The following is a 24,333-nucleotide window of genomic DNA, read 5'->3' on the forward strand; positions in this document are numbered from 1 at the left end:
TCGTCTACAGCCAGCTGCATAACTATGGGGCTTCGCTTGCTGGTGAGAAGTTCCAGATCTGCCGGGCCAGCTAACCAGAGGATGGCATGACATCCAGGGAAGTGTCCCTGACTTATCAAAACTCCTCTAGTCAGCAGTTCTCTCCTTTACCTCTCCATTAGCCACAAGTAATATATAAGAATAAACAAATCTGTACAATAAGCAGCCCTTACAATCATCGGAAGTTGCATCAAGCTCTTAGGGATACTAGCCATAATTTAAATCAGTTTAGTTCTGGAAAGAATTTAATCTACTGTGTGGATCTCATTGGCTAGATGAAAATTTTAAAAAACCTCAATTTGTAGTTTTATGCATTGCTACTTACACACAACCAAGACTAACATCAAACTTTCTACATGTAAAAGTGCTGGAAAATATGTTTTAAAAAACTAATTTTATTTTGTTAGTATTGTTTCTTAAAAAGTATTTTATAGTCAATGGATTTTCAACATCTTGAGTTATAGAAATTTGATAATGAATAAAAAATTTTTCTTGCAAGAAAGCATGGAAACACATCCAAATTTATAAATACAATTTGTAAAGTTAATATTTCCTTTGAAATACTAGTACATTCATGAATTCTAGGATTAGAAACAGACTAAGCCCTTACAAAGTGTGTTCTCAAAATTCAACAGTAAGCATTAAATGATTTTTCTGGTTTCTGTTGTGAAATAATTCATTTCAATGTCAACCTGAGCCAAGTTAAGGCTTTTCTAAGTAGTACCTCTCAAACCATTAAATACATTAATGTGCATTGTTTATATTCAAAAGGAGCATAAAGTACAAAGCACTTAAAACTAATTTGAAAATGGAATCATTTCTCCCCCCCTTTTTTTAAAAAAAATATATTACTATTTATTTCAGAAAGGAAAGGAGAAAGAGAGAAAGAGAGAGATAGAAACATTCTATATAATAAAGAGCTAATATGCTAATTAGACCAGACAGCGGAATGACCATCCGGACGACCTTCCAGACGAAGCTGGGGCTATGAGGGCCACCAATGCAGCCGGGGCTGTGAGGGCCGAGCCCTTTGCACGAATTTCATGCATCGGGCCTCTAGTCAAATGATGAGAAAGGAACATTAATTGGCTGCTTCCTGCAAGCCCCACACTGGGGATCAAGCCCGCAATCTGGGCATATGCCCTGACTAGAATTGAACTGTGACCTCCTGGTTCAGAGGTCCATGTTCAACCACTGAATCATGACAGCCAGGTTCCCCTCCCTTTCTTTGCTCATAGCATATTGTAGGAATAGTGTTGCCAGGATATGCTTTTGAAAGCACTGAGCTATTAGAATGTCTGATCATGTCTCTGATGAAAGGATTGTGTAAAATTAGAAATTATCCTATTAATCTTTCTTCTTCTATAGTCCTTTCATATTGCTAGAACTACTTTAATCTTTAATGTATTATAGGACAATAATGACATTTGAATTGGATATCCACTTGGATATGCATGTGGCACTCTGGAGCAGGTGATCCTAGAGAATACTAGAGAAGATTTGAATCGCAACGCAATACCACTGAGATAGCCTGAAGTTTGCCCATCACCTTAAAATATTGACCTAGTATAATTTCATTGCATCCTCATTTCTCTTCTTATTTATAGAATTTTCTACTGATCACCCAAATAGCATATATTCCACCTATGAGCACACACATACCAAGAGAAAAGCCCTAGACTGAAAATCTGCCTCTGTAAGTGCAGGGCAGAGAAAAAGACCAAAGAAAGGGGCAGGCCACTCCAGTCTGACAACTAACAGCATTTATCAAGGGGAACTTACAGAGAAGGCATGTCTTCAGCTGCTACAAAACAAAAAATGAATCCTGGCACCACTTGGCAAATGCCAAAGAATCATATAGAGTCAGGGAAATGGAAATATAGTAGTCATTATAGTAGTCATCGGGGACTAGTACATGAATGCTACCAGGTACAAAAAATTACTTTATGTGCTTGACCAGAGAGGACAGCAGCTTGTTCCCAAACAAGCACATAGCAGGAGGCGGGTGGGGGGTGCTGACTTATATAAGAATAAGTATCTATTGTGGTTTCTTTCTCCAAGTACGATTTACAGTAAGCAATCTATGTTCTGGCCTGGATCCAGCTCCGGGGACAGGCAGCAGTCAGGTCATGGACCAGCCTCGCTTCTGCATTCTCCAACCCCAGAACTGCATCTCTTCCAACAATCCTTGACTAATTGAAGGATCCTTAATTTCCCCACCATCCTCTGTGAACTTCTGTTATATCACTCAAGTTGTCACTGAATGTATCTTTTTTCTCTTCTTGTGCACAATATGAATTTAGAAACAAAATGAAGTTTTCATGCATTCAGCCCCTTTGACCTTATGTCATTCAACATCAGTGTTTCTTCACTGAGATTTTTTACTCCTAGATAAAAAGTGCCATATCAGCTTAGCCTGACTTTTAGAGCAGCCAACATTTTAACCCATTTATTTAAATAATTTATTGTTAAAATTATTTTAAATAATAATGATGTGCGTCATAACTCCAATATTGCATGAAGTATTGATATTATTTAGTTGCCTTCCAATCATGGTGCCTAAAAATTATGTTAAGACTAGAGGCCCTGTGCATGAAATTTGTGCACTGGGTTGGGGGTTCCCCCGGCCTGGCCTGTGCCCTCTCACGGTGCAGGAGCCCCATGATCAATCGCCCCAAAGAGGTAGGCCCCGTCCACCCATCTGGGGCTCCTCGATGGATCGCCACAAAGAGGTAGCCAGAGCCGCGGGTCCCGCCTCTGCACCACGCATGCAGCGTCAAGCCCTAGCCCACCCGCATGCACACACAGCCTCCTGGTGTTCGCTCATTACGGTGTGAGGGCATCACAGAGTGAGGGCATCATGACCACATAGGCTTTTATTAATAGGGTGGTTTTTAAGTTCAGGAGGCAGAAATTGAGCGGTCACTTATTTTGAGAACTTCTTTTTGGTTTAGTTTTAGTCAGTGAGTAATTTGTAAAGCTAAGAGATGAGTCCAGCCTTCACCTGAGGAGAAAAATTTGTGGAAACAGTCTTACAATGTTAGTAGAGATAAAGGCCCATTTCCCCCTCCTGTCCTGTATTCTATCATCAGGAATCCATCAATTTAGCTGAGCATGTTTCTCAAAAATATATATAATGCCTGATAGAGGGATTTGTTTCTTGTGTGTTTAATGTCTGTCTCTGTTGGTTTACTGGCTAATTCCATTCAATAACATTACATTCCTTGATGTTTCTTTTGAATATGAGGAAAGCAAAGCATGCACTACATAAAAATGAAAGGAAGGTTATTTTAGAATATAAGTGTTGAGAGGTAAGTAGCAGAAGGGTAATTTGGACTTGAATGAGATGCAACAATGCACAGTCTGAGGGCACTAAAAGCTCCCCCTTAGAAAGAACCAAGCTCTTGCTCTGTCACAATGGTTTGGACAAGTAGTTGCTCTATTAATGTGTTTTAGGACATTTTGGATCAAATGGAAATCTCAAGTCACTTATATTATATGAATAGAGATAATTATGTTTAAAATAAAATATAAATGAAATTAGGGTCCAAAGGAAACAATAGAAAATTGAGGAGAGAAGAATTTCAAACAATGTGAATTTGTTGTGTTCTAAGTGCTTTGGAAGATTTCAGACAGCTTGCCATGGCAGCATGCATTCTCATTGGTTCCCTATTTCTTGACTTTGTCATCTATCAAAATTTTAGAGTGGGATGTATCACAAGGGGATGTATAATAAAAAACCCTCATTTGAATATTGAATATAAGTAATTAGAAAAAAATATATAATTAGGCAGACCTTGAAAGATATGTTTTGAAATAGCTGTTGAAATTGCTCGTTACACAAAATAATGTCCATATGATAAATGCTTTCAACAATGTCTTCAGTATAAACTAAACTTCTGCTGATTCCATTAAGGTATCCTGTCAATCTTCTCAAATTTTATCATATTACAAAAACGTGAAAAATTAAATACAGTAGATGCAAAGTAGATGCAAAATCAGTGTATTAACACAGATATAAAGGAGCAAAGCATTGTCCCGTCCATGAAGTTCGTCACTCTGAAATGATCTCTTTGTTGAAATTACTCAAAACACTAAGCCATGGTTATCAAGTATATTCTGTAGAGTACTATATAAAAGGCATTCTTATTGTAGGAATAATACTCCCCACAACATACCAGTCTATAAATTCCAACCAAATTAGCAAACTATTTCACAAGTTGGGAAACATGAATTCATGCTGCAGAGAATGAGGTGTCTCCTTTCTTTACACAGAAGAAGCAAGTGAAATATTTGATTATAAGTAAACAAGTTCAGGATGACTTAATTGAATGAGATATTCCAGCTTTCATGAGAAACAGAAATAGAAAAAAAAAGAATAATAAGTAAATTCCTCTTAGAGTTTTGTTAGGTTTTATAATTTATGGAAAGTTATTTCAATATATTAGATGTTTGCAGAACCTAGAGCTTTCATTTTGGTAATGATTTTTAAATCATATAAAATAGGTTTATTTTACTTAAGTTAAAATGTACCAGAATATTTTATATAAGCCTCTTTCTCCTTGTAATATAAATGCTGTTGTTGTTTTTTCCAGTTTGACTCCATGCAAAACTGAGTTAGATGATAAAGATGAATAAGATAGACTCCGAAACTAGCTGAGAGGTGATGGAAAATGTATCCTTGTCTCAGAATTTATTTCACAAGTAGTCACTGGAATTTAGCATTTTCAAATTACACCATTTGAATAAATGTTTTATAAAGTGTTTTTGTTTCTTTGTGTTTTTTGTTTGTTTGTTTGTTTTCACTAAGTTGCATATTAGTTTTATTTCCTGATTTGGAAAATATGTTATTTATTAATATAGCTAGATCATTTTGACATGTACTTTTATAAATTATTAATATAAAGGTAAGTGTGTCTTGCAAAGCCTTAAAGAATGAGTTTCCAAAAATAATATTCAATCAAATTTTTTACCATAGAAATAATTAATAAAAATGACATACATACAATGCTGATTTGAGATATTATAGACTACATTGAAAGCTTTGAGTGGATATTTTTGGGCAAATGTGATAAATTCAAACAATATTATAATCTAATAAACTTTATTTTTAAGTAAAAATAATATAAATTTACATTTAAACCCTTTATTATCTATTTTAAGCTAAAAAGTAAAAACAAAGGAGCCGTTTTTTCCCATCTTCTTATTTGTATCTTCTGGCACACTATTTTCTAATGTCCTAGCTTACCAAAAATGGAGTCAGTCTGGGTTCCACATTCCACATCCATAATATCAGGAATACAGAGCAAATGAAACAAATGTGGTTGAAGATCAAGAGAAGAATCATGCTCACTGGATTTATAGTATCATTGGACATATAAGTGATGGTATACAAAGGAAAAGTTTGTCTTTATCAATGTCATAAGCCTGAGACAATATCTACTAATGTTAAGGATGCTGTAATGTCTCCAGACATCTAAAGAAACTTATCTTTGGAAAGTCCTCTAGAGCACATTAAAAAAACACAAGACAGAGAATATAGTTTTTTCATAATAACTAAGTATTTTGACATTACCTCAATAATAAATACTTTTGAAAAAATGTTTGTTTCTTTGCAAAAATCAAAGTTAGCCCAAAAGAATAAAGACTTTCTGTCTAATGGCAATACATACATATCTTAAATAAAAACAAAATCTATGGTTTAACTGGTTACTTTGAGGGTCTAATTCCTTTTCTGATATATAGATTCTAATTTGTTTAAATAAGCCACCAGAAAGATCAATCTTAGAGATTATAGTTTGAAATGTGAAATAAAATCAAAGGGATATAAGCCCTGGTCAGTGTGGCTCAGTTGGTGGGAGCATCAGCCTGTACACCACAAGGTGGGTTGGGTTCCAGTCAGGGCACATACCAGGGTTTTGGTTTGATCCCGGGTCAGGAGCATGTGGGAGGCAATCCATCAATGTTTCCTTCTCACACATCTCTCTCTCTCTCTCTCTCTCTCTCTCTCTCTCTCTTTCTTTTTTTAAGAATTAAAGGGAAATACAACCTAGATTAGGGAAATAAAAACAGAAGTCTAATAAATATGTGTCCAAATAACTTAGCCCATTCTTTTGGAAAGCACCTGAAGATCTGGGAGGCAGCAGAGTCAGTGTCTGGGAGAGCACAGAGTTTAAGGTCAGCCTCCCTGTGTTCAAATGTGATGACTCGTGCTAAGTCTATGACTTTGAACAAGTTATTCAACCTTTATGTACCTCAGTTTCTTTATCTGTACAATGGATATAATGATAGAACCTATTTTGTTGTTAAAATATCAAATAAGTTAATAATTAAAACATTTATATATATATGAGCAATTTCTAACATAAGAGCAATTGGTAGCACATGGTAAGTCCTTAATAAATAAAAAATAAACAAAATAAAGAGACTTGAACTCATGCCCAGGAGCCGCTGCTCAGAGCCAGATATACAATTTCTTCAGCAATTGCATGCCTATTAAATAAGGGGAATGAATTTGTTGAGTCTTATTCCTATTAACCATTTTAAAAGATTCTTAAAATGCATATTCAAATAAGATTAGAAAGCAAGGACTCAGGAAACAGAAAATTAGGACTGGCTTTTATATGCTAGAACCTAAGACTGTGAATAAAGCCTATTATTCCAGAAAAAGACATCCCTTTTTGCTCCTGAACAAATATAAGTGAGCAACTCCCCCAAAAATAAAATTATGAATTTATTTTAAAATTCTGAAATGAGACCTAAAATTAGGTTAGAAGAAGAAACCTACATGAATTAGCATGAGTAAACGTATACTGTATCGATGCTGTTAAACTGCAGATGATGAATTTCTAGGCATAAATATATCTAGGAAAATTGAACCATAATACAAATACCTTAGTTACAACACTTTGCATTTTTTCATATTAACGGTGATACCACATTGAATTTTGCTACCATTAGGAATTGAGGTAATATATCACTTATATTTATTATTATTCTTTTATTTATTATTGGTGTTAACCACTAGAAATCTGATTTATTATCTCTTATATTAATCCAGGTTCTTGGTTGCAAAATACAGAAATCAACTCTAGTTAACATAAACAGGACAAGAATTCAAAGAGTGTATTTTTTAGTAGCCCACCAAACTGATAGGAAAATGGGTAGAGAAACAGCTTAGAGAAATTTACACTAAAAAATCAAAGACAAAGAGAGGTGGAGCAAGCAGGCAGGAGCCTAGATCCTGGCTGCCACTGCTGCTCTGGTGGCTGCCATGACCTGTGGACACTGGATGGCAGTGTTGTAACCACAGAAGGAAATTCTGAACTCCCCTTGTTATTTTGTGACACTGAAGATTTGAAGCTTCAGGCTGGTATAGTTGGTGCACCAAATCTAGGTCATGGATCTTGATCCATCTGCTAAGGGTTACAGAGAGCAAGTGTCTGAACTTTACAGCATCCGCTGTAAAAGGCAGACACCAAATTGCATTCCTGAAATGTGAATTTAAATGCAGAGTGACCCAACCAGTAAATACCCACTACACCCATCATAATGAAGTCGATGAAAGAGCAAAGAGCATGTGTTCTGAAGATTGATAGACTGGATTTTCATTCTAAATCGGGAATTATTACCTATTTGGTAATTCATAATGCACTAAAATCTTATGACTTTTACATTTTGCACACACTGTGAAAGTTTATTGTAAGAAATGAGATAATTTATCTAAAGTGTGAGACTTAAAGAAGTTTCCTAATGCATATTATTTAACACCTCCAATGTAGTTTCTTTTGCTTTTCAAAAAAATGTACTTGATATTAAGAATTTACTTTCTGTTTTACATCTTTAGTTGACATTAATAAAGCACTTCAAGCTGGTGTGGGTGGATATTCCTTCCTGTTGAAAAGCGAACTAAACTTTCAACAGGGAGCAGCTGGAGACAACTATTGGCGAGAGAAAAAGCAGGAAGCGTTGCTTGGCTTAATCATATAAATCACAGAGTAAGTCAACATAATAGCAGAGAATTTAAAAACGTGTGTCTAGAGTGGCAAACTCCCAGGGTCTTTTCATGGGGATCAACAGAAGAAATAAACCAAATGAACATAATTTCATATATCCTGAGAAAAAGATAAAGAAAAGGATTTATAAGCAAATGTTTTATTTCACACTATAAATTTACTAAAATTTTCTTTACATGCAAAGCCCTTATGCAACAGAATGCAAACATTAACTGCATGATACAATAAGAATAATGAAAGCTATTAACTATTAAACTTGCTTGAGATTTCACATATTCAAATTAATGTGATTTAAAAAGGCTCCCCCACCTTAGTATATTGAAAAAAATAAAACAGAGAATAAATCTAAAGCTTCAAGGAAGTCTATACTTTCCTCAACATATAAAATTTTGAGTAAGAAATCAGTAGGATCATATTGTACAACTGGAAAGAGAATTAAAGACAATCTTTGAAACAGTTTTTCAAATGACTGATTCTGATGTGAAAAAAAAATGTATCAAATCTTGTCTGATGCTACCACAAGCTAATATTACTTAAAAGTTTTCAAGCTAAATATTCAAATGATCACAGACTCTTTGTTAACATGAAATCAATTTCATATAGTGATAAATATCTAGTAGGTTGCTGATATAAAACTCTCATTTGAGAATTTCTTTCCCTAATCAATGCAGTAGGGAATGGAGATGGCTCTGGAGGGAATCATTGCTGTACACAAGGGAGGGAGTTATCTTTGCTTTAAAGTGAATCAGCCCATCCATATTTTAAAATTTTTATTTATGAATATGTGAATTTATATTTATTATTTATTTCCCCTTCATCCTAAATATGATATATGAGCTATGTCTTGTAAGTAAATGTTTTTAAAAATGTTATGGCCCTACCAGTGTTGCTTAGTGGTTGAGCGTCAACCCATGAACCAGAAGGTCACAGTTCAATTCCTGGTCAGGGCACATGCTGGGTTTCTAGCTAGAACCCTGGTGGGGGGTGTGCAGAAGGAAGCCTATCAATGATTCTCTCTCATCACTGATGTTTCTTTCTCTCTCTCCCTTTCCCTTCCTCTCTCTTGTGTGCTTGTGTACATATCCTCAAATTCAGCATATTACATAAAAGAGGAATCCTCAGGTCATGTCCACTAGTGTCAAGAAAAAATATTGATCCTATATCTAGCAATATATTGGGCATATCTACAAATATAATCACACAAAGCAAAGAGAAGCATGAAAATCAGCAAATAAGTATAATTATATCTAAGAAAAATGTAAGACAGCTTTTAAAAATAATAAAATAGTAGGATATAAAATTAGCTCAAATATTAATAGTCTTCATATGGACAAATAATAACCATCTGGGTAATATGATGGATGAAAAGCTATCATTTAGAATAGCAACTCAATTTAAAATACCTGCACATGAATCTTAAAAGTAGGTAAAGCTATTCCTGAAAAACAAAATAAATTTGAACAAATAGAAAAATATATTTATGGATAAAAAGTAATTTAACATCCAAAAGCTGTCATGTTTTCTAAGTTAATGAGAAATAAGATACCAATGCACTAAAAACAAAGTTTCTATTTTATTCTGTAGGTAGAAAAAATTATAACTTCCTATAAAAAGAAAAAAAAGGTAAAAATATCTAACTAAACACTGACATAAAGAAAAAGGAAAATGTGTGTGTATGTGTGTGTGTGAAAGAGAGAGGGAGTATGTGAGTGTCTGTGTGTTTGTGTGAATAAGGAGCTGAGAGTGGGGGAGCTAGTCTGTCAGATATTTAAGCATCTTTTAAAATCTCCACAATGAATGAGTGTGGTATTGCTGTATGAATAGATATGCAGACCACTAAACTGAATAGAAATTACAGAAATAGATCCAAGTATATAATAAAATTCAGTAAATGATAAAAATGGCATCTGAAATCTGCAGAGAACAGAGACTTGCTGATAATGTAGAAACAGACATTTGATAAAAAAAGATAAAATTAAATGTGTACTTATGTAAAATATCCCAATATAAAAATATCAGTAATCTAAATAGTAATACCAGCACTGAAAACATTAATGCAATTTTGCTTAAAACCTGACTAGGGAAAATATTCCCTTATTGGATTTTAGCATTTTAGGGTTGCCATAACCAAGTATCATAAACTGAGTGCTCAAAAAACAAACATTTATTATCTTACATCTGGAGGCTGGAAGTTCAAAATCAAGGCGTTAGCAAGATGGGTTTTATCCCAGGGCTGTGAGGGAACAGTCTGTTCAGATCCTCTTCTTGGCTTGTAGAGGGCCATCATCTCCCTGAATCCTTCACATCTTCCCTCTATGTTTGTCTGTCTCTATGTCCAAAGTTCCTTCCTTTGGAAGGATGCAAGTCATATTGGATAAGGGTCCACCCTAATGACCTAATTTTAACCAAATACCTCTGTAAAGAACCTGTCCCTGAAGAGAGTAACATTCTGAGATACTGGGGGTTAGATCTCCAACATATCTTTTATGGGAGGGTGACTCAATTCAATCCATAATAATTCCTAAAAGTAGTTCAAAAATCCAAAACCATAAAAGATACATGATTAATTAGAATTGTAAAAAAAATATGATGTTTAAACTTTTATAAAGCAGAGAAAAAATACCATAGCAAATGACAAATGACAATCAATAAGAAAATAGCGCTAATTTTCAAAGTGGTTCTTAAAAACTAAAAAACAACAACAACAACAACAACAAAAACAGATATTACTCAATGGAAAGAAAGCCAAGAATATGATGAGACAAATCACAGAAAAGAAAATGACTTGGAAATATGCTAAGTTAATCATATTTGTATAGCTGCCATATCATTCCTCCCTTATTAGATTGGTCAAAAGTCTGATTCAGCAATCTCACGTCTCGAAATCTAGCCCCAAAACACATGGCAAAATAGAAAAATCTTTATTCACAAGATTATTAATTGTGGTATTATTTATGAACAAAAGAATGGAAATAGCCTTATCCTACCCATCAAAGAAATGTAAGAACAAATTTAATTAGAAAGAAATTGTGAACTCTATTGAATAGTGTCATTGTTGATAAGATTCACAAGAAGACTCATCACAGTTGCCAGCATCCCTCCTCAAATATAACTTTGCATCTTAAATCTTTTTCGAAGCAGAAAGATTATAAAAACTGCACATAGACATTGTCTGGAAATAACTGTGTGAGTGTGGAATGGGGGTGGGAGAGGACTAGGGGGCACAGGGAAAATAAAAATCACCACAAAAAAATCTTTAACAAAAAAGTATCAGGAACCCATGAATAAATACCTCCGTGACCCTGTATTTTAATAGATCATTCTGAGTGCATTCTGTGATTTTCAGAGGTCCTACAAACAGAGGCCTGCAAAATCCAGCTCCTTACCCGCAGCAACAGCACTGGTAATGCCCTAATAAATTTTGGCTTTTATCCTTGCCTATCTGACTTTCCCTTTCTCTTCACTATAATTCCCGTAGATTATCTCCTAAATACCTAAATGCAAGTCACTGTCTCAGTGACTAAAATCAGGGTAACACTTTACAATACAGGGATCACACTATAACCACCTGAATGCACTTATCATTTTTATCATCACTAAATTTGAGATAATCAAATACCAAATGCATGTGTGGTCCAATCTACACTAATTTAAAAAAGCATGCAAATTGGTGTCACTCTGCTATGCCCACCAGCCAATCAGGATGAGTATGCAAATTAACCCAACAAAGATGGCAGTTAATTTGCATATGCAGGCACGGAGCAAAGACTGAAGGCTCCATCCGAGCAAAGACTGAAGACGACTGAAGACTGAAGAGGCTTGGCTTCTCTGCTGTGGTCGGAGCAGAGAAGCCTCCAGGCTTGGCTTCTCCGCTGCGGCAGGAGCGAAGGCCTGGGTCCCGGGTGCCAGAGGAAAACCGGTGCTGGCAGCCAGGGGAAGGAAGGCCTATTGCACGAATCTCTTGTGCAATGGGCCTCTATTATTCATTATATAACAATATCAATAAAGGACGTCTTCCCAATCTATCCCTCCAAAACAAATTATAGTAAAAACTTTAAAGCTAATATCAGTATTAAAACAGTTATTTAAAAAGACCACAATGTAAAAAGCCAACAATTCCCTAAGACAACCACTCTGACTTCTTTAATGCCATGAATAAAAGGATGATAGGATGCCTTAGACTGAAAAATAAAAATTAGAAAAATGATAACCAAATTCAAGGAGTTAACTTTATTTGAATTCTGACTCAAGCAAGAGACATTATTTGAAACGAAAATTCTTGCACTGGGAGGGGGGTGTTCCTCAACCCGGCCTGAGCCCTCTTGTAGTCCGGGAGCCCTCAGAAGATGTCCGACTGAAGGCTTAGAGATCCTTAGCACTGCCAACGAGGCAGGACAGGCTCCTGCTACCACTGCTGCACTCGTGGACATCTGCCTGGCTTGTGGCTGAGCGGAGCTCCCCCTGTGGGAGCCCACTGACCACCAGGGGGCAGCTCCTGCGTTGAACGTCTGCTCCCTGTTGGTTAGTACACATCATAGCGTCTGGTTGTTCCTGGTCATTCCTGGCCATTAGGGTCAATTTGCATATTACCCTATTATTATATAGGATAAGAGGGTATCTTTGTTTGAGCTGCTATAACAAAATACCACAGACTGGGTAGCTTATAAACTATAGAAATTTTTTTCTCACTGTTCTTGAAGCTGGAAGTCCAAGATTATGGCACCAGCATGGTCAGATGAGATATCTATTCTGCATATTTCCAAATGTATCCTCACATAGCAGAGGAAGCTAGAGAGCTCTGTGGGATCTCTTTTCTAAGAGCACTAATCCCATTGATGAGGGCTTCACCCTCATGACCTAATGACTTCCCAAAGGCTCCACCTACTAATACTGTTAGGGGTCAGAATTTTAACATAAGAATTTGAGGGGGACACAAACATTCAGACCACCACAGAGAGGAAATTTGAATAAGATCTAGATACTTTTGAGTAGATTAATGACATTGTAGTTATATAAATAAATATCCATATGCTTTAAGATATGGAAATTTCTATGTCTTAAAAATATATACTGAAATGCACTAGGGTATAGTGATATGTCTTGGGTTTGATTTAAAATAATTCAACAAGGCTATAAACAAACAAACCAATAATGAAAGGGTAAACTAGATATATCGAGTATGGCAAAAAAATGATGTATCTTGGGACATGGCTGACAAGGGTGAGAAGTCATATTATATTGTTCTCTTTAATTTTATATGCATTTGAAATTTTTTCATAATAAAATAACTCAATGATGTACTTCTGAAAAAGAGTAACCAAGCAGTGACGGACAGACAATGTTAACGGAAAGAAGTTTAAGTAACAAGAGAGAAGACCTGCGTATTCACAGGTAGGAGGGAGATAAAGGAAGAGAATGAAACAAAACCAGGAGGACGGGTCCAGCAGGAGGGCACTGATGCCCTCCCTGTGAGTCATTTTAATGGAGGGTCAGAGGTAAAAGCTTCACTACAATGAATAAGAGATGACAATGTAGAGGAAATGTATTTTTTAAAACAAATTTTGTATTCAAATGAGATGCAATAGTGTGGTTGATAGCCAGAGTAGTAGGAAGGGGCAAAAAGGGTATTTTTAAAAAATGATAATAATATCCATTTCGTAGTATTGAGAATATTCAGGACTATATTTTCCTTTCAGACTGATGACTCTTAGAGGTAAGGCAGGTGTGGGGGGTAGGGAGAGGTTAACCAAAGAACTTACATGTGCATACATAACCCATGGACACAGACAATAGTGTGGTGAAAGCAGGAGTGAAGGGGGCCCGGGTGGAGGGGGCCAATGGGGCAAAAAAAAAGGGGGGACATCTGTATTGCTTTCAACAATAAATACATTTTTAAGTGCCATAAAATATACTATAAAATATCTTACTCTGAAATGAATTAGTTTATCCTGCTTGTCAATCATGATTTTCATAAAACAAAGATACACATATGCCTTAATAAAATGCACCAGTCTGTGAACTATGAAAATTGGGGAGTTAAATCAACCAAGAAAACTTAGGCAAATTAACTTCCTTAGTAGTGATTTTTTTTCCCATTTGTAAAATGTGAAGATGGGTTGTCAATTGTACAGAACTTTCCCTGAAATACAGACCATGTATAAACTAAATATGGAAGATAAACTTCATCACTACAATTATGGAGCAGGTAGTAGTAAAAAGAATAATAATAGAAGGAGTGGTAACATGTACAATATTTTGAGACACTATATACAGGTGTTTTAGATATTCTATCTAATAACGATATTTTGTAGCAGCTTTCTAAGATGGTAACACACTACACAACACATTAGTACCCTATCATGCTCAGAACATAGCTACTTTGGGAAAAAACGTACTGAATCACCATGGGCATTTCATGCAGACAAGATTTGGCCATCGCCTTATTGGTGAATGTAAAGAAAATAAGCTACGCTTACTGAAAGCTGAGTTAGAGATAATCAGGGTCTTGCTAAGGAAAGTGTATAAATAGGAAGAATCATATATCTCAAATAAATTAGGTCAGACTAATGAATAATTCTTGATTTTGAATCTACTACCACCTACTTAGAGATGTGGAATTCAAATAAGCACTTTGATGTTGTTTTCACTTATTTATTTTACAAAAACAGAAAGAAAATGTTAATCTCTGAAAGTTTGTCACACTGAAGCAATTGACTTAAAAATGCTGCTTCTGCCCTGGCTGGTTTGGCTCAGTGGATAGGGCGTCAGCCTGCGGACTGAAAGGTCCCAGGTTCGATTCCAGTCAAGGGCATGTACCTTGGTTGCGGGCACATCCCCAGTAGTGGGTGTGCAGGAGGCAGCTGATCGATGTTTCTCTCTCATTGATGTTTCTAACTCTCTATCCGTCTACCTTCCTCTCTGTAAAAAATCAATAAAATATATTTTAAAAAAATGCTGCTTCTATGAATTTATTATAGGTAAATAATCATTAATATATACTTAGGTGATGGATTGTGAGTGGCTATATTCTTTGTATTGGGTAGTTTTTCAAACATGTAAATACCTATTACTGGTAAGGGATAAGGAACACAGGTATGAAGATTAGAGTACTTGGGTTACAATATTATATCTGACAAGTGCTGGCTATATGACCTTTGAAAATATTTATGATCTTTCTGTGCCTAAATCTTTAATTATGAAATGGAGAATAAGTGTATTTGTTGTTGTTTTTTATAACATAAGATATTTGAAAAGTGTCTGGATCATAGTAGGTGTTCAATAAAAGCAGTCTCTCGTTTTTATTCCTTACCATATAGGCCCTTGAGATGGAAAACAATGAAGGCATTAAAAATAAGCCTGCCCATAACAAATAAGTGCAAGGTGAAATCCCAGATTGGGCTTTGGAACAGAAAAAGAACATTATTGAGAAAAACTGGTGAAATCAAAATAAAGCCTGTGGTTAAGTTAATGATATCGGTCAATATTAATCCATTATTAGTAAAGAGTTTCTTGTGGCTATCCATGATGTTAATACCAGGGGAAGCTGGTTGAAGTTATATGGACATTTTCTCTACTATTTTTGCATCTTTTCAGATATTACAAATAAAAATGTTCTTAAAATCTTGTAGCAAATATATAATGATATGGAAATATGCTCATCATATATATTTTAAGCAGGTTATAGAGTATGTAGAGGATGATACTATATATGTTTAAAAATAAATTTATGCATTAAAAGGCAGAAAAATACATCATTAGACTCACCATGATTCTTTTGATATTATGGAAATGTGAATAATTTGTTTAAATGTCTGTTTTTTTAAGTTTTCTGTAATATTTTATAAGAAAATAATTGAGACTGAAAAGTAATTGTTTTAATGTGAGATAGTCTTTCCCTGAATTTAGTGCAATTATTTGATTTCACTCTGTTTCAATCAGATTAAATTAGTTTATATGCATAGCATACTGAGCTAAAACTAAAAATTGATGAACATGATTTTATCATTTCATTTCAACTCCTGTTTTCCCATTTGAAGAAATTAAGGCATCACTTAAAATGGTGAAACATTAAAAAACATATGGATGTCTAAAACATGTATAAGATTCAATGTTCATTAAGATCTAAGAAGCAGAAATATTCAAAATTCAAGTAATCATTGTTGGAAAATATTGAACATAAAGTTATTTGATTTTGCTCAACATTTGGAAGTCTAAACAAACCCCTTAATAAGAACAATATGTTTTGAGGCAAACACTGATAACCAATAACATTTTTCTACAGGATATTCTCCTAGTAGAGATAATTCAAAATGAATGAAATTGATTCCTACTTACAAAGAACACTTATAACAGATCTGCATGTAAACAAAGAATTACAAAAGAGGCAAGAGATAGTAGAAAGTAATTCATTTCTCAGGAATATCAGAGAGAATTTCATAAAGACTATGATTAAATTTCATAAAGAGTATGATGAAAACTGAGTGGAATTTTGAAGAAGAGATAAATTAGAATTGCATTCCAGGCAGGATCATAACACCCACAAATTCACAAACAAATGGTGTATGAGCCATTTAGGACTTCTTTTAGCTGTAAGTAACAGAAAACCTGGCTAAGAGGAGTTTAAATCATGAGGTTATTTATTTGCATGAAGAAAGAAAAGCAATTGTACAGTTGGTTCGGTAACTTCACAAATTTAGGGTGTTGGATTAGTATATCTACTATTGTTTTATTATCCTCTCAGGGTTGTATGATTGTCACCATAGCTCAAGACATACTATCCAGTTCTTCCCATGAGCCTTACCTTTTATCAGGAAGTAGACATCTTTCACAAAGCCTCAGTCAATTACCAATTAAGTATATTAGATATATTGGATGATACTGTTATTTTTAATTTCAAAGGAGTCTGAGAATGAAAATAATTTTTAAACCTCTTTAATAAGTGATAGTCAAAGGTAAAGAGGGATAAAATTGTTCAGATCACTTCAACTAGTCTGCCAACAGTGCATTAAGGAAAATAAATATATCTGTAAAGCTGGGCAGTAAACTGCAAAAAGAGAGTATCAGAGAATGATGCCAGAGCAGTCAATAAATTTCAGGGTTTGAGAGAAGCCTGTTTTTAGCTGGTGTGATCGTAGATAGCCAAGAAAGAACTTAAAATAGTATTGTCATATACACAATTTCAGAGGCATAGTGAGGTGTGAGCACGGAGAATGAAAAGTCAGAGAAATCAAAGATGTTGTAAATAAATGGATAGATATTCTCCCTAGTATGTTTATGAATAGGAAGACTTAACCATATTATTAAAATGTCAGTTCTTTCTAGTTGGATCTATAGGTTCCATGCAATCCCAGTCAAAATACCAGCAAGTTATTTTGTGGATATCAAATTAACTCTAAAGTCAACCGAAAGGCAAAAGATATAAAAAATAGCCAACACAATGTTAAAGAAGAACAAAGAGAAATGACACTGCCTGACTTCAAAACTTACTATACAGCTACAATAATTCAGATGGTGTCTATTGATGAAAGAACAGGCAACTGGATTAATGAAACAAAATAGAGAGCACTGAAATAGACCCACCCAAATACTGTCAAATGATGTTTTATAAGCAAAGGCAACAAAATTGAAAACCATAGGCTTTTCAACAAATGTTGTTAGAATAATTGGGCATCTCATGCAAAAAAAAAAAAAACACACACACAAAAGCAAACAAAACAAACAAAAAGACTATAGACACTGAACTTACAGCTTTCATAATAATTAACTCCAAATGGATCATAAATTTAGCTATAAAATGAAAACCTGCAAACCTTCCAGGTTTGTCAATGTTGGGTTTGGAAAATCCATTTTAAAGACAATACCAATAGCAAAATCCAGAAAAGTAACAATTGATAAATGGAACTTCACAAAAATTAAAAACTTATTATCTATTAAAGATACTGTTAAGAGTAAAAAAAGACCAGTCATAAATGTGAATAAATATCTATAAAGCACATATCTTATAAAGGGTTTGTATCTAAGACCTACGAGGAACTTTTAAAATTCAACAAGAAGACAAACAATTTAAAAATGGGAAAGAGGTCTTAACAAACACCTCACTAAAGGAGATTTACAGATAATCAAGGAACTTATGAAATAACTAGAGGCCTGGTGCACAAATTTGTGCATTGGTGGGGTCCTGCCCACCCATCCTGATGGGGGACCATCAGGCCAGACTGGCAGGGGGGAGGGGCCATGTGTGGTTGGCTGGATGGCCCCGCCCCCAATCAGGGTGTTGGGGGCCAATTAGGGACCAGGCGGTGGGGGTTGGGGGCATCAGGGCCCGAATCAGGCTGGTTGGCTCCTGCAGTGCACGTCATAGCCACCAGTCGTTCTGGTTGTTTCACTGTTCCGGTCACTGGGCTTTTATATATATATACTGGAGGCATGTTGCACGAAAAGATTCGTGCAATAGGCCTTCCCTTCCCCTGGCTGCCGGCACTGGTTTTCCTCCGGCACCAGGGACCCAGGCCTTTGCTCCGGCCGGAGCCGCCTTCAAGCCTTCACTGCTTTGGCCAGAGCCGCCTTCAAGCCTTCACTGCTCCGGCCGGAGCTGCCTTCAGTCTTCGCTCCACCGCTTCGCGCCTACGTATGCAAATTAATTGCCATCCTTGTTGGTGGTTAATTTGCATATCTTGCTGATTAGCCAATGGGAGGTGTAGCGAAGGTATGGTCAATTACCATGTTTGTCTATTATTAGATAGGATAGATTCTTAACATCATATCTCGCTAGGGAAAAGCTAACTAAAACAATAAGAAAATACTTCTACTTATCAATTACAATGGCTATTATCCAAAACACTTACAAAATCACATACTGATGAGGATGTAGAATAACAAAAACTCACATACATCACTGGTGGGAATGCAAAATGGGAGGACAAAATTAATGGAAATGGAGAAAGGGGAATGGCAGGATATATTTAAATGTGGCACCAATGTCACTTAGGGTTAGATTGGATCCTGAGGATAGAAGACAATGATTAAAGAAAAGGAATCTAGATGAATTTTCACAATTTTGACCTGAGTGCCTGGATAGGGAAGAGCAGGTTATAGTGGAAAACAGATAATTGAAACTAAAACACGGTTGTCGGTCTGAGTTCTTTGTCTCGCAAAACCAAAGAATAGATTCAGGGACAAAAACAATTGGTGGAAACAAAGTTTATTGGGGATAGACAGACTTCCAGCTGTAAGAGAGCAGCAAGAAAGGGGCCCAAAGTGGGGTACAGCTTAAGCTCTTTGACTAGGGATATTCATATATCCTTCTAGCTTCTGATTGGTCCCTTCAAAGAATTCTGGAAACATCCAATTATTTCAAAGCTCAAGTTCCAGCCTATGGGAGGTCCTTACTGATGACTGCCACTTCAGGTCTAAGGTGACATCACTGTCCCCTCCTAGCCAGGTCTAGTTTTCCCCACCCAGCACGGTTCCCACCTTTCTAGTTCTAGGTCCTTTGTGCCTTTGTCTCCCTATCTGCAAACTTCTACTTCCCTCCCCCCACCTCCTAGTGGCCCCTGTCCCCAAATGACTGCCTGGCCCACTTTTTCTATCTCCTCATAATGATTTCATCTTTGAACTTATTGAGTTTTACTTGATAGTGGCAATGAAAGAGATAATCAATAAAAAATAGTATGGCTGGAAATTTAAAATTAAAGATGCTCTCATGTCCAAGATTTGGATTGCAGTATTCTTAAAAATATACTTTGATTCTTCATGGATCTTCTATACTCTATAAGCTTGCTTTAGAACAGGCTGAGGAAAGACTTTAAAATCTGCTTAGACTGTGCTAATGAGAGCATAATTAAAGGGGGCTGAATGAAAAGAGTCAGATATTGTGAAAGAGCAAGTGCTAAGCATTATTCCCAAATTATTAGGCAATCTAATTTTCATGACACCTACAGTGGAAAGAAACTGACTTAAATATGAAAGAACTACACATCCTTTAGCATGAGACACTTCAATTGTGTTGCTGAAAATATTTTGATTTCTTGGTGTAAGTGCTACTGCATATCATAGCCTCTAACTAAACACTTACAATGCTCTTTGAAAATTGAACTGGTAATTATGATAGCATATCACAACAAGTGTAGCAAAGCAGGAGAATATTAAAGAAATATGCAAATTGACTCATGAATATGAATAGCATCTAAAGTTACAGATACTGTCATAGCATCATAAAATTAAAAAATAGAATTTTATGAAGATTCAAGATCTGAAGAATAAATTAAAAGTAGCTATCTCTCCATAAGATTCTAGAACCATGAAAGACAACAGCATTTTCCTATTCAATCTTGTTATTGTGAAAATGAAGAGTATGCTAAATACTGATAGTTATAAAGCTATCATATAAAATACTTATTTACTTTAATAGTCATAATTACTAATCTATAATATAAAAGCCTAAGCGACCATTATGATGAAATGACCAGAACAACTGGAATGACCGGAATGACCAGTTGCTCTGATGCGCACTGACCACCACGGGGAAGATGCTCAATGCAGAAGCTGCCCACAGCCCACAGGCCCCAATCAACAATGGGGCCTGCTGGCCAACCTTCTGGTCCCTCCCCTGGGCCAGCAGGCCCCAATTGCCTGATTGGGACCATGCCACTAGGCTGGGATGGGGACCTGGGGGTGGGTAGTGGCAGATGTAGCCCCTTTTCCAGGGGGCCAAGGGCCGGCTCCTTCCTTGGGGCCAGGGGTCAACCTACTGAATTCCTCCCCTGTCCCTCCCCTTGGCTGGCAGGCCCCGATCAGCCTGCTGTCTGCACACCATGGTGGCAGTTGTCCCCTCCCCCTGGCCGGCAGGTCCTGATCGCCCGATAGGGGCTCTGCCCTGTCCTGGGACGAGGAACCGGGGGTGGGTGGCAGCAGATGTGGGCGGTGAGGGAAGGAGGAAGGGGGGAGGTGGGAAGGCGGGGAATCTGATTGGCCCTGATCGCCGGCCAGGCCTAGGGACCTCACCTGTGCATAAATTTCGTGCACCGGGCCTCTAGTATTCTGATAATTATCTATGTTTTTTTTCAGTGAGTACCTTTTTTCCTATATATTTTTTCTTTTTCTTTTTTTATAAATTCAAGTATAACCAGCATGCAGTATCCTATTAGTTTTGGGTATGCACCATAGTGATTTAAAATTTATATACATTTTGTGAAATGATCACCAAAATTAGTCTAGTTACTATTTGTTACCATACAAAATTATACAGTATTATTTACTATATCCTTTCTGCTATACATTATAGCCCATGAATTATTTATGTTATAACTTGAAGTTTGTACCTCTTAATCCCCTTAGCCTATTTCATCCATGTTTCAACCCCTCCCCACTCTGGTAAATACCTTTTTGTTTCCTGTAACTGTGAATCTGTTTTCCAGAGTTGTTTTGGTTTGTTTTGTGTTTTAGATTGCACATATAAATAAAGCATTATGGTACTTGATTTCTTTATCTGACTTATGTTATTAGGTTAATTCCTTCTAGATCCATCCATGTTGTCACAAATGCTAAGATTTCACTTTTTATGGCTAAATAACATTCCGTTGTACATCACCACACCTTCTTTGTCCATTCATTTATCGATGGACACTTAGTTTGCTTCCAATTCTTGGAGACTGTAGGCACTGATACAATGAAAATAGGGATGCATATATCAAATGAGTGTCTATGTTTCCTTCAAATAACTACTCAGATGTGAAATTGATAAATCATACTGAGTTCTACATTTAAGTTTTTGAGGAGCCTCCATACCATCTTCTATGGTGGCTGTAGCAATTTACAATTCCACCAACAATGCACAAAGGTTTCCATTCTCCACATCCTTGCCAACACTTGTTATTTTCATGATAGTCCTTCTAACAGATGTGAGGTGATATCTCATTTGGTTTTGATTTCCATTTCCCTGATCATTAATGATGTTGAGCATCTCTTCATGTGCCTGTTGGCCATCTGTATGTCCTCTTTGGAAAAAATGTCAATGCAAGTCCTCTGCCATTTTTTAATGGGGTTGTTTGCTTTTTTAATATTAAGTGGTATAAGTTCTTTATAAATTTCAGATATTAAACCCGAATCAGATGTAGGATTTACAAATATCTTCTTCTATTTAATAGGTTGCCTTTTCATTTTCTTAATGGTTTCCTCTGCTGTGCAAAATGTTTATAATTTGATGTAACCACATTTGTTTATTTTTGCTTTTATTGACCTTGCCTAAGGAGAGTGGACCAAAAATTATTGCTAAGTACTTTAATATAAATGTGTTAAAGGCTATTTGTATCATGCAAGGTAAATAGGGAATGCAGTAAAATATTTATTTACTGGTATATGTGAGTAAGCTCTGTCTCAGAGAATTTAACAAAGTTGTTCCAATCAAAAACTACATTGAATATCAAATCTGGAGACTAAAACATAAGACATTTTACCTCAGATAGTTTCTTAGAGTGTGCCAGATATTCAATGTAGGGTTGTCATTTTTTTCTTACTTTATGAAATCTCTGTAATCATCAGGAAGAGGGAAAACCACTTCTGAGTCCCTGAGATAGCTTCTTTCTGAAGAGGGAATGTAGACATCTCTGAGGCATTGAGGAGAGCTGCCCTCAGGAGAAGCAAGTATGTACTCCATGATCTGAAAAATGAGTTGCCACACCTTTTGTGTGAAGAATATGTAAAAGAACAAGCAGGCATAGTTCCGAGTACATGCTGTTTGTGAATTTCAGTGCCAGCCTTAGCTGAGCACTCTGGAGCTGGTTTACATAAAGCTAGATTACACAGTAAGTAAAATTTGTGTTATTATGAAAATGGTTTGCTGGCAAAAACCTAGGACATTTCTAGACCTTTACAAAACAGAACTTACAACCAGTAAGGGAGCAGTGGGTCATAACATTGCCTAAATCATTAAGTTATTTTAAATCATTCTTAATCGTATTATAAATTTATTTTCTTTCATTATTATAAAACTAGAGGCCCAGTGCATGACATTTGTGCATTTGGGGGGGGGGGGTCCCTCAGCCCGGCCTGCACCCTCTCGCAGTCCAGTGCCGGGAGCCAGTCCATCCTTGCTGCTTGACACAGTCACTGCAGAGAAGAAATATCTACACAGCATATGTTTCAAGGGACCTGGCGTATATGGCATACTGTTTTTAATATGTTTGCTCCTCTTCTTGGCACTATGTGTTTTAACCAAGGTCACCTCTCTGAGAAAGGTTGTTTCCCCAGGTAGGAATTTTTCCCTGAAGTTAGGGAGGGAATAAAACCCCTTAACTAAGTGCCAGGCAGGTAGTTAATCACTTTAACTAAGAACAATCACGCTTAAGCTACATAATCTTTACTCCCTGGAGTGGAGATAAGAAACAACACCCTAACCTTTGGAATAGAAATTGACAGGATTAAAATCAACTGGTATAAATACAGATGTAACAAGAAAACAGAAGACAAAACCTAGAAACAGAACCCAGCGAGAGAACCTGACTGAAGAACCTAGAGACAGAACCTAGAGACAGAACCTATCGAGAGAGCATGGCAAAAGATCCTGGACAGAACCTGGCTACAGAACTTCGCTGGAGATCCTGGACAGAACTTCCTAGACAGAACCTGGACACAGAACTTGGCTGGAGATCCTGGCTAGAGGTCCTGGCTAGGCTGCCGATCAACTGAAGACTGTCTCTGTGTCATTCCTTCTTCGCCAACTCCGTCCACACCTTTGGGGACCCCTGGACCTGCTGGGGATGGACCACAGCAATTTTTAGGTAAGAAAGGTCAAATATATTAGTCCCTATATAACTATATTTAAATAACTATAAAAATAGAACAAGTAATATACATACACATATAGTGGATATAGATTTTGGTGGATTTTTATTTTTGTTTTTGTTTTTACTTTTTCAGGATATACCTGATATGCTTTGTGATTAACTTAAATATTTTCTACACAATAGGTGCAAACTAGAACTCCAGAATTTACAGAATGGGTTAAGAGGAACCAAAGCATCCAGGGTGCTCATGAAACCAGATCCCATAGACCAGGGTTTCTCAGGATTATTATTATCATTATCACTCTCCTAAAGAGGCTTGTTAGACATTTTATTTTCTTTTAATCCTTCCCATGAAATTTTAATGCCACAAGTATCCTATCTAATAATAGCCAAACATGGTAATTGACCATACCTTCGCTACACCTCCCATTGGCTAATCAGCACGATGTGCAAATTAACACCAACAAAGATGGCAGTTAATTTGCATATACCGGCTG

This window comes from Myotis lucifugus, unplaced genomic scaffold (genome assembly GCF_000147115.1).
Source record: "Myotis lucifugus unplaced genomic scaffold, Myoluc2.0 scaffold_59, whole genome shotgun sequence".
NCBI lineage: Eukaryota > Metazoa > Chordata > Mammalia > Chiroptera > Vespertilionidae > Myotis > Myotis lucifugus.